General features: G+C 41.4%; 1 protein-coding gene across 2 annotated transcripts in view; it reads right to left on the bottom strand.

Annotated features, from left to right (window-relative positions):
* The window catches only part of PREX2 (phosphatidylinositol-3,4,5-trisphosphate dependent Rac exchange factor 2), a 390,423-nt gene that overhangs the window by 123,111 nt on the left and 254,479 nt on the right, over positions 1-12,833 (bottom strand). The gene's annotated exons all lie outside the window — the stretch shown is intronic.

Genomic DNA, 12,833 nt, shown 5'->3' with positions numbered 1-12,833 from the left:
CCTCTCACTCAGCTCGTCGCAAATTACCCTTAGATAGGTAGAGAAACATTCATCGCTATGATTGTATAAATGTACATGAGTAATAGATGAATATATAGTAAGCGAAGGGTGGAATGCGCGTATTCAAAAGAAGGCATCCCGCTCCCCGTTGAGCAGGGCCATTCCAACTGCAGGTCCTGTAAGTGAAAAAATAAAAAATATATTATCCAAATATATTAATTAAAAGCAAGAAAAACAAATTCTTCAACACATACACCGTCAGGGACAGACCCGAGGAGAGTCAAATGAACAGCCATGGTCTATATTCCACATTCAAGCCCATAGGTTTAATCGATTGTAGCCTGAAAATCCATTCTGACTCTCGTTTTTTAAGCATCTTAATGCGGTCACCCCCAGTTCGCGGCATCGGAACATGGTCAAGGATCATAAACCTGAGGTCTCCCTCAGCATGGTCCAGGGCCGCGAAATGGTTCGAGACAGGTAAATCCTTGCGCTTTTTTCGTATGGAGAAACGATGTTGGTTAAAGCGGGACTTAAAATCACAAGTGGTTTCACCCACATATAATAATTTGCATGGGCACCAAAGAACATAAATTATAAAGCACGAATCGCAAGTCAAATAGAACTTAAGAGGGTAACTAACCCCTGTATTTGGATGTATAAATTCCCGTCCCTTCACCATGTATTTGCAATTGACACAGTGAAGGCACGGGAAACTGCCACTATTTTTAGGGGCCAAAAAGGACTGACGTACAGTTTTTTGTGAACCTATGTCATTCTTGACTAATTTATCTTTTAAATTGCGACCTCTTTTATAGGATATCAATGGTCTATTACAAAATTCAGGAATATTTTTATATTCAGTTTTAAGAATTGACCAATGTCTGTTTAAGATTTTGCTAACATGTGAACTTGCTTCACCAAATGTAGAAACGAAAGGTATTCGCTGTTGTTGATCTTTTTGGTACCCTGAAATAATTCTCTCCTTTCTTTGTGTTCAATACGTGTTAATTGTTGCTGTAGTACAGAAGCTGGATACTGTCTTCGTTTGAAACTTTGTGTCATAGTTTTCAAGGTCTTATCTAATATTGAGGTGTCACTGACTATACGTTTGGCTCTGATGAACTGACTATATGGTAATGACCGCATCATTGCCCGTGGATGAGCACTGTCAAACCTCAGGGCAGTGTTGCGGTCAGTCGGTTTAACATAGATTTCAGTGCTCAGTGCACCTCCAATGCATCGAACATTAACATCCAAAAAGTGTAAAGTATCGGTGGAATATTCTAAAGTAAATTGTATGTCAGGAATCAGACTATTTAAAAAATTATGGAATAGATGTAAATCCGAGACAGTACCTGTCCATATAACAAAAATATCGTCTATGTATCTCCACCACCCCAGCACTCGGCTGAAGTGGTGGGATACATAGACGTACTGTTCCTCCAGGTAGGCGACGACCATGTTGGCGTACGTGGGGGCCACATTCGTCCCCATGGCCGTCCCACGGACTTGCATAAAATAATCGTCGCCAAAAAGGAAATAATTACTATGCAAAATCAAACGTAATAAGGCCAAAAGAAAAGTTTGTGCCTCAATAGTAAAGTCAGATTGAGCGAGAGCAGATTCCACGACAGACAAACCCAAGTCATGCTGTATCGAAGTATACAGACTGACTATGTCGAAGGAGGCTAATATAGCGTCCTCAGGCATAGTCACGTCTGCCAGCTTGGACAAAAAATCTGTAGTGTCCTTTAAATAGGATTTAGAAGTAATAACATGTGATTGCAAAATTTTATCTAAAAAGATTGAAGCATTACTAAGTACAGAACCACGGCCAGAAACAATGGGTCGGCCGGGAGGACACTGTAAATTTTTGTGGATCTTTGGCAACAGGTAAAATAAAGGAGTAACTGGGTGTTCTATCTGGAGGAACTCGCTCAATTGTTCGTCAATGAGACCTGTTTGTGTGTAAGTATTAACCAATAACTTTAATTCACGCTGTATATCGAATCTAGGATCCCTCTGTAGTTTAACATAAACCGCAGGGTCTGATAACTGGCGGGATGCCTCTGTCAAATACATAGCAGTATCCATGACCACTATCGCACCACCCTTGTCAGCAGACTTGATGGTGAGAGAGTGGTCATGGATAAGCTGTTCAAGTGCCTGCAGCTCTTGTTTGGATACATTGGGGTGCTGGATGTGATCCAGGAGTCCTGAGTGTTTTAACTCCTGTATATCACCCAGCACAGCATCAGAAAATACATCAAAAGCCTTTGAAGATATTTGAGGGGAAAAATCTTTTTTCACCCTCAACCCCCAATCAGATAAACGTAACTCATGCATAGGTTGTGTAGTAGAACCATATGAATCTTGAAAATAGATCTTAAGTTTAATCAATCTGAAGAAATACATCAAATCTGCTTCTAACTCATACCAGTTGGTGATACTAGCTGGACAGAAGCTTAAACCTTTTTCAAGTAATTGTAATTGTGATGTTGTTAATACGTGGGAAGATATATTTACCACCGTCAGGCATTGGTCTTGGTCAGTGTCTTTTGGCTGCGCGTTTTTACGGTATCGATTCCTGTTGCGACCGCCCCTTCTTGTGGCTTTTTTGCGTGCACAGGTGGTGGCTCTAAAAAAGCGGCTGAATTATTGATAGTAGGATCATCACGCCTTTGTGTTCTTTTTAAACTTCTTTGACTTGGATTGGGATTCGGTCGGTTATTATCATTCCAATTGTAGACATGGCCCGTGATATAGTCCGTTGTGTCTCTCTGCCATTTACCTCGCTTAGTTTCCTGGATCTCACTTTTAAGTTTATTGAGGTGAAATTGGAACTTGCTGTGGTAATCATCAAAGTCCTGTGAGGACATAATAGCCCTCAATGAAGCCTCTTCCTCGGTCTTGCTTGCTGTTATAGAAAGTAAATCTTTACGCATGAATTCAATATTCAAGAGCATTAAGTCCAAAGAATATTTATTGGAAATTTGCTCATATTTAGACCGGAATTCTAGGTCATTAGAGTACATTGAAGATCTTGGTTGCACACGCATCCCCCTGGGTATGCGGTTAGTTTTAACATATTCCACTAACGTGGTAGAATGTAGTTCCACAGTAAGACATTTTTTAGTGTCACGTTCATATCTTTTTTTGATATCAAGCAATGAGGGAACCGAAAGGAAGTCCACATTACCTTCACATCTATTCCATAATTTTTTAAATAGTCTGATTCCTGACATACAATTTACTTTAGAATATTCCACCGATACTTTACACTTTTTGGATGTTAATGTTCGATGCATTGGAGGTGCACTGAGCACTGAAATCTATGTTAAACCGACTGACCGCAACACTGCCCTGAGGTTTGACAGTGCTCATCCACGGGCAATGATGCGGTCATTACCATATAGTCAGTTCATCAGAGCCAAACGTATAGTCAGTGACACCTCAATATTAGATAAGACCTTGAAAACTATGACACAAAGTTTCAAACGAAGACAGTATCCAGCTTCTGTACTACAGCAACAATTAACACGTATTGAACACAAAGAAAGGAGAGAATTATTTCAGGGTACCAAAAAAGATCAACAACAGCGAATACCTTTCGTTTCTACATTTGGTGAAGCAAGTTCACATGTTAGCAAAATCTTAAACAGACATTGGTCAATTCTTAAAACTGAATATAAAAATATTCCTGAATTTTGTAATAGACCATTGATATCCTATAAAAGAGGTCGCAATTTAAAAGATAAATTAGTCAAGAATGACATAGGTTCACAAAAAACTGTACGTCAGTCCTTTTTGGCCCCTAAAAATAGTGGCAGTTTCCCGTGCCTTCACTGTGTCAATTGCAAATACATGGTGAAGGGACGGGAATTTATACATCCAAATACAGGGGTTAGTTACCCTCTTAAGTTCTATTTGACTTGCGATTCGTGCTTTATAATTTATGTTCTTTGGTGCCCATGCAAATTATTATATGTGGGTGAAACCACTTGTGATTTTAAGTCCCGCTTTAACCAACATCGTTTCTCCATACGAAAAAAGCGCAAGGATTTACCTGTCTCGAACCATTTCGCGGCCCTGGACCATGCTGAGGGAGACCTCAGGTTTATGATCCTTGACCATGTTCCGATGCCGCGAACTGGGGGTGACCGCATTAAGATGCTTAAAAAACGAGAGTCAGAATGGATTTTCAGGCTACAATCGATTAAACCTATGGGCTTGAATGTGGAATATAGACCATGGCTGTTCATTTGACTCTCCTCGGGTCTGTCCCTGACGGTGTATGTGTTGAAGAATTTGTTTTTCTTGCTTTTAATTAATATATTTGGATAATATATTTTTTATTTTTTCACTTACAGGACCTGCAGTTGGAATGGCCCTGCTCAACGGGGAGCGGGATGCCTTCTTTTGAATACGCGCATTCCACCCTTCGCTTACTATATATTCATCTATTACTCATGTACATTTATACAATCATAGCGATGAATGTTTCTCTACCTATCTAAGGGTAATTTGCGACGAGCTGAGTGAGAGGATGATGGCTGATTCTGCCGCCTCCCCTTTTGTCAGCCGCACACGCCGAATGACAGTGCACTATATATGTGCACGTCATTCGCCGTCTTACCTAAGGTATGCATTCCCGCTAATTATTTCTTTACTTATATCACTTTCTTGATGAATGTATTACTACTTTTGCTTTGCATAATGACATACGATGTTGCATGTCACGTGATGCCGCACGGAGCGATCACGTGAGTCGGCTAGTGTGACATCACGGACATGCGCAGCAACACTTCCGGGACGCCGGATCCATGCGCTGTATTTCGCAACTTTGTATCCTCCCACCATTGAGCTCGTCTACCTCCACGCACGGTCCTGTAATGTTCACATATCTACAGGTGATGATGATTCACGATTGATTACTATTTTAACTTTACACTGTAATTTTACGGAATCCCTATACCTGGAAACATTGAATATATCATTTTATGATGTGGACTTTGGTTACCTTCCAGGCTTGTAACTTTGATATATTTATGTAATGCACTTATATATGTATTCTGTAATCTTTGTTAATGATCACTTTTGTATGCTAATTTGTTATGACTGCATAAATACTCACAGTCTTCACAATGCTGTATTGCTTGAGAATGGTCCCAGTGAGCGGACCGAAACGTCGCACAGGTGAATAAAGGGTCCCACTTTTTTCACCAAACGGAGTGCTGCGGTGTCTTTTATTCATTCTAAATTTACACCTTGGTAAGGTGTGTTCACCGCTGGCACCCACACATTTACCACCAGGAGTGCTGCTCTGATTTTTCACCGCCTATATATATATATATATATATATATTCATCTTATGAGAAGCACTCCCACGGAGATCTTTATTCTCTGTCCGGTTGGAAAGTTACGTGATATAAAGGTAATCTTATATTTGTGTTAATTGCTCCATTCTGGTGCTTAGTGGTGTCATGTGACCAACTCTATGACTCCAACTTATGTGTGGACAGGAAGTCAGTTCCTCTATGCCAGGGATGCTCAACCTGCAGCCCTCCAGCTGTTGTAAAACTACAACTCCCAGAATGCCCTGCTGTAGGCTGATAGCTGTAGGCTGATCAGGCATGCTGGGAGTTGTAGTTTTGCAACAGCTGGAGGGCCACAGATGAGCGTGCCTTCTCTATGCATTCCTATGAAACTGACATTGAGGCTCCCATAGGAATGAATTGAGAAACTGACTTCCTGTCCACACATACGACGCTGTATCAGCAGGAGAGACAACATATGGGTGGCATGACATATATGTACCTGAGGACCAGAAGGGAGTGGATCCTGTAACTCACAAATTACCTTCACTACAATCTACATCATGTACTTTTCTAACAGGCCAGAATAAAAAAAATGTCGAGGGAGTGTTTCTTTAAATTCAGTTTTGAGCATCCTGTAAAAGAAATCCACCCATTACAGTCGAGTGTTCATTTAGAATTTGAATACGTTGACACTGTCCACATTTGGCTGCATGCATAGTTCTGGAATTCCTTTTCCTGTCTAGTCTGTCCTTAATTACCGGAAATAGGAATGGAACCAAGAAGTGAAAGAAAACATTATCTGAACAATAGGACACATACATCCTTGGGCTATGTTCACACAGAGTAATTTGGAAGATGAAAAATAGCCACTTTTAATTGAATAGTCCAGCAGATGAAATAAAAAATCTGGTATGTAAAAAAAGTTCAAATCCATCATAGTCAACATGATTGCTTGCACGTTTTGAGCAGATTAACTACTGCAATGATTAAAGGGTGGTTAATCTGCTTGAAAAGTGTAAGCAGTCATGGTCTTTTAAATTTGACTACAGTGTATTTTAAGTTTTTTTTGTTTTGTTTTTTAACTGCTGGACTATTCGATTGAAGGTGGCTATATATACATTTGACGAAGCAAAGTCCATGCAGTCTATTTTTGGGATCCCTTGCTGGTAAGCTGGAATTTATCTAGGCTGGCCTGTGCTAACGGAGGTGGCTCGTCATTTGTGACAAGGCAGATGTTTTTTTCTGGCTTTTTGTGTGTTGAAATGAAATCTATGGTAGCTCAGAGCTGCTGTACATTTCAGTCATTATTTTGACAGTTTCTGGAATAAATAATGATGAATTAGACAATGCCGATGGCAAGGGGATACAGATATGGATATCCAATGAAAATCCGACTTTTCCAAAAAAGCGTAAGGGTGATCATAAATTTCCCCCCTTTGTCTTTTTCTAAATGCTGTAAGGGATTGCTCTCTCTCAGGGGTCGGCAATGACATACTTCGCATCAAACAGGAGTCCATACTGTGCTTTATTGTGGGCACTTCAACATAAACAGTTGAACCCTCCCCAATGATGAAAGGTGAGACTCCAGCACCAGCATGACAGAACAAAAGAAAATAAACACCTTCCCGTCTAGGCACTCACTAATACATTAGTATTTTCCCTAACTCACCTCTAAGCGTAGTTCACACACAGGGTATGATCTGGCTTTTCTCAGCCCTAAGGTCCAACAGCCTCCTGGCTGTGACTACACCTTGGGGGAATATGGTCCAGAAGTCCTCCCGACTCTGAACGTTTGAACATCTTTCCGGAGGGGTTGCTGGGCCCCCAAAAACTCAGGCTTTCACACAGAGGCTCTGCAGGCTTCCGTTCCCAAGTTCTCTCTCTTTGCCATGTCCTACACAGAGAGTTGTTTTATCCCTCCTTGATTACAGCCAAGCTGGCCTCACCTGCGATCTCCTCAGCTAAAGGCAATACGTGTACTGGAAGGGTGTGGACTGGCAGATCCCACTCTTAAACCTACCCACCAGTCCAAATAAAATCCAGCCCAGAACAGAATCTAGACAACCTGTATCCACAAACTACACTCTACCTGAATCTTGCTCTACTAAGTGGGCTGCTGAATAAGTGGAGTTAAAGAATCGGAGTTTAAGACAAGGAGCAAGAAAGGTTTGATATATTTTCCTTGTGTGTTGTTGGCTTGATTCTAGCTAGTCCTCCAACTGCAGAAGACAGGATCTAAATCTTAACTCCTATTTCCTGTTTTCCTTCTTTACTGTTTATCCCCATTTAAACATGTGCTCAATGGACAATGCTACTAAGTGTGTGTCCTGTGCAATGTATGCATGCCTTGAAGAGCCTTTCGAGGGTGAATACATTTGCACTAGATGCAATCATGTTGCATATTTGGAAGCCCAGATCTTGGATCTAAATAAGCAGCTTGAAACACTTAGGCCTCTTTCACATGGGCGTTCCGGATTTGCTCCCGATGCGTTGCGTGTGCTTTGTGGGAAAACAGCACGAGCAGGCACGGAATTGCAGTCAGTTTTGACTGCGATTCCGTTCTGATGTTCAGTTTTTTCTGCACGAGTGCAATGCGTTGAATGTGGTACCCAGACTCGAACCCAGACTTCTTCACTGAAGTTCGAGTTTGGGTTAGGTGTTTAATTTTATTATTTTCCCTTATAACATGGTTATAACAGAAAATAATAGCATTCTTAATACAGAATGCTTACTAAAATGTGGATTGAGGGGTTAAAAAATATAAAAAAATAACTCACCTTATCCAATTGATCTGCAAGCTGGCATCGTCTTCTTGCTTCTTCTTTCAGGACCTGCAAAAGGACCTTTGATGATTTCTATCTTCATTCAGCAGGACCTGCGCTGACGTCACCGGGTTCACCACGTGGTGAGTGCGATTACGTAATCAAAGGTCCTTTTGCAGGTCCTGAAAGAAGAAGCAAGAAGACTATGCCAGCTGCGCGATCAATTGGATAGGGTGAAATACACGTTAATGGGGTCAGGGGTTGCTTTCATCCATATAAGCTCCTAGCAAACATGCGTGAAAATCGCACCACATCCGCACTTGCTTGCGGATGCTTGCAATTTTCACGCAGACCCATGAAGTAAATGGGTCCGGATTCAGTGCGGGTACAATGCGTTCACCTCACGCATTGCACCCACACAAAATTCTTGCCCATGTGAAAGGGGCCTTAGGGGCATTGCAGACCTGGAGAGAGGATTAGACCTCACTGTGCAGGCACTGACTGGGGTCAGTGAAATGGAGGTGGGAGGAGGAGGCAAGATCAGAACTATCAGATCAGCAGTTGGGTTAATGTAGGAAGAAGGGGTAAAGGGAAAAGTGCCAGGGAGGCAAGTCCTGAGCTGGAACGCCCTAGTAAATATACCTGATATTAGGGATGAAAGCCCAGGGCCAGCAACACTGCAGCAGGGCATTTCTCCTAGCCACCAGGAGGATGACCGCTGCAGGAAGGATGGGAAAAGGAGGTGCAACAAAGGTTAGACAGATGCTGGTGGTAGGGGACTGTTGCTGGCTGTCGTCTGTCGGTGATCGGATTTGGCATATTGCGGATCGGATTGACAGATTGCTCGGAGGGCTGGGGAAGACCCGGCACTCATGGTACACATTAGCACCAATGACAAAGTCAGGGGGAGATGGAAGGTCCTTAAAATAAATTTTAGGGAACTAGGAGAGAAGCTCAAGTCCAGGACCTCCAAGGTAGTATTTTCAGAAACACTACCAGTGCCACGAGCATCACCAGAGAGACAACAGGAGCTTAAATAAGTGGGTCAGAAGCTGGTGTAGGAAGGAAGGGTTTGGGTTCATGGAGAACTGGGCCGATTTCTCTGACGGTTACATGCTCTACAGTAGGGATGGGCTGCACCTTAATGCGGAGGATGCAATTGCCCTGTGGGAAAATATTATTAGACGGCTGGAGGAGCTTTTTAAACTAGGATCTGGGGGAGGGTGGGGGATCATACTAATAAGGAAGTAGATAGAGAGTGGGATATAGAAGGGGACAGTGGGGATTTAGTGGGGGCTGGGGTTAGCGAGGAAGGTAGGGAGAAGACTGGGCATAACAATACACTTATGAAAAATAGCACTGTTGGTAACAAGAACCTGTGTGCCTGCAAGTGAGGAGTGATCTGAAGACAAGTGTGAAAGAGGCAATTGTGGGTGAGAATAGTGAGGATGGTGAGGATGTGGAAACCTTGTGGGTGGAAGTTCAAAGGGATATATAAACACTGAAAAAATAATACTTGGTGTAATCTATAGACCCCCTAACATCACAGAGGAGATAGAAATGCAACTGCACTAGCTGATACAGTGGTCATAATGGGAGATTTTAACTTCCCAGACATTGACTGGGGACGAGATTCTGCCTCAACCGCAAAGGGGAAAAAATTCCTCAACTTGCTGCAGGACGACTTTATGGGCCAGTTTGTAGAAGCTCCGACTAGGGTAATTTCTAATAATGCAAAGCTTGTTTGAAATGTTACTGTTCCAGAAACACTAGGTAATAGTGACCACAATATAAATATATCCCTAAACTATAAGAAGCAAACTCTGTCAGGCAGAGCAAAGACACTAAATTTCAAAAAGGCTAATTTCCTTGGGTTGAGGCAGCATTTCAGGGCATAGACTGGGTGCAGCTACTGTCACACAATAATACTGAGGATAAATGGGAGAGCTTTAAATCCACATAGAGTAATTGCACTTAAAAATTTATTCCTTTAGGTAACAAGTATAAACAGCTAAAATTAAACCCCCCCCATGGCTTACAGCTACTGTAAAAAGGGCAATAAAAGGGCATTTAAAAAATAAAATCTGAGGGGTCAGCTGGAGTGTTTGAAGATTACAAAGGGCTTAATCAAATCTGTAAAACGGAGATAAAATTAGCAAAAATACAAAACGAAAAGCAGGTAGCAAAAGAGAGCAAAACATATCCCAAAAAATTCTTTAAATATATAAATGCTAAAAAAAAAGGTTACCTAAATAATGGTAAAGGGGGGCTGGTCACTGAAGATAAGGAAAAGGCAGAGTTACTAAATGTTTTTTTTAGCTCTGTATATACAAAAGAAGAGAAATGAGCTGATATCTGTGGTGCTGGGGCTGTTAGTACATTCAGTAATATACTCAATTAGCTAACTGTAGATATGATTCAAGACAAGTTAAATAGGGTAAATGTGAACAAGGCTCTGGGTCCAGATGGATTACACCCAAGAGTACTTAAAGAGCTCTGTTCAGTCATTTCTGTGCCCCTTTTTATAATTTTTAAAGATTCTCTAGGTACTGGTACTGTGCCAAGTGATGGGCGCAAGACAAATGTGGTGCCCATATTCAAAAAAGGATCAAGGTCCTTCACAGGTAATTATAGACCTATAGGCTTGGAAAGTATACTTTGCAATTGGATTGAAAACTGGCTGAAGGACCATGTCCAGAGAGTTGTGGTCAATGATTCCTATTCAGAATGGTCCCGGGTTATAAGTGGTGTGCCCCAAGGTTCAGTGCTGGGCCCTTTATTATTTAATTTATTTATTAATGATATTGAGGACGGGATTAATAGCACCATTTCTATTTTTGCAGATGATGCTAAGCTATGTAATACTGTACACTGTATGGAACATGTCCATATACTGCAAGCTGACTTGAACACTGTAACACTGGGAGAGTCACTTATAGAGAAAGATTTGGGTATCCTTGTGGATAGTAGATTAAATAACAGCATACAATGTCAATCAGCTGCTTCTAAGGTCACCAGGATATTGTCATGCATTAAACGAGGCATGGACTCACGGGGCAGGGATGTAATATGATTACTTTACAAAGCGTTGGTGCGGCCTCATCTGGAATACGCAGTCCAGTTCTCGGCACCAGTCCATAGAAAGGACGCACTGCAGCTGGAAAAAGTACAGAGGAGAGCGACTAAAATGATGAGGGGCATGGAGGGTCTGTAAAATGCGCTCAAAAGACAAAATGCGCTCAAAAGACAAGGGGGCCCTGCCTCCGACTGAAGAAGAAATAAATCAGTCTCCAGAAGTGTCAAAGCTTCTTTACTGTAAGAACTGTGAAGCTGTGGAATAGACTTCCTCAGGACGTGGTCACAACAGGAACAGTGGACAGTTTAAGAAAAGGGTTTAGACGAATTCTTAAAAGTAAACAACATTAATGCTCATGAAAACGTGTAGTCTCATTTCGCGTCCCCACCTATGCCTTGGTTGAACTTGATGGACTAATGTCTTATTTATTGTATTTTATATTATGTATTTGTAACCCCCTCTTGACATACAGTGGCATGAAATTAATGGTGCTTTCAAATAAATTATATTTCTCAGTTGTGTAAATACCAGTAATAATCATGGCAAATAGGTCATAATAAGTAAAAAAAAAACACTTGGAAACCACTGGAAGGGAGCAGTAGGCAGAAGAGAATAGTGCATATAATTTGCACATTAGCATAGCTTTACATTGCAGGTGGCTTCTCATAATTCACGTATTACTGTAGAAAAGACTACACGTCTTCAGGCACTTACATTTATAGTTTTTTGTCATGTTGGGGGACATTCCCTTTAATATTCCAATGCAATACTGTACTGTAAAGAGCTAAGCGTTCAGTGCCACACTGCATGACTGTATGTTATCTATACACAGGTTTTCTAAATACAAGTAGTATAGAAGTCACACAGACTGTACTGAGAATGCGGACTGGATAAAGGGATGTGTCAGTGTAAACCAATCTGGTATGGAGAAAGGTCCAGGATGTTAAATGTAGAGATTGTGCCGTTCAGGGACAACAGAAGTGTGTAAGCCAGTGAGAAAGTAATGACGTTCTCCACCGCCAATGCCCGCAGTCATTAGGGAGCTTATTAGGGAACAGCTACACCAGACCCCACAGTGAATAAACCAGTGATTGGCTCCCCTGTGTCGTAGTAGACACATTCAGACATATTCCAAGCCTTTGGACTAAGGGTACGTCCACACAGTCAGGTTTCCTGGCATCGTTTTGAAATTCAAAACCAGCAGTGAATTCAAAAAAGGGCAGAAGTTGTATCTGTTTTTTATATTTTCTCTACTTTTATTTTCCACTCCTGATTTTGGCTTCCTGACCATGTGGACCCTAAAGATGAATACTGTCAAGTAGAACTGTTTATGTTTTTTTTATGGAATATGTTTCTATATTTCTTCCTTTGATAAACAAAAAAAACTATATACGCACAGCATACCATCACCAGAGAGACTTTTTCTTGACTGTAGGTGTCCTTTAAACTTACATACTGTAGAAAGCGTGGTTGTGTCTGTCAGTCCCTGGACAATATGTGCTAAATCAACACTTCACACCCTGGATGCTGTGAACCTCGATTTTCCCGTTTTCCCTGTGCAGATCCTTTAACTAGATCCTTTGGGGCTTTCCATTTCCGCAATACATTTTGCTCCAACGTAATTTCCAGATGAGTATAACTTGCAAGCAGAGGCCTAATACGTTTAGCTCTTCT

The sequence above is a fragment of the Bufo gargarizans genome, chromosome 5 (genome assembly GCF_014858855.1).
Source record: "Bufo gargarizans isolate SCDJY-AF-19 chromosome 5, ASM1485885v1, whole genome shotgun sequence".
Taxonomy (NCBI): domain Eukaryota; kingdom Metazoa; phylum Chordata; class Amphibia; order Anura; family Bufonidae; genus Bufo; species Bufo gargarizans.
Note: the sequence above shows the minus strand (reverse complement) of the source record. Positions and strands in the feature narration are given on the sequence as shown.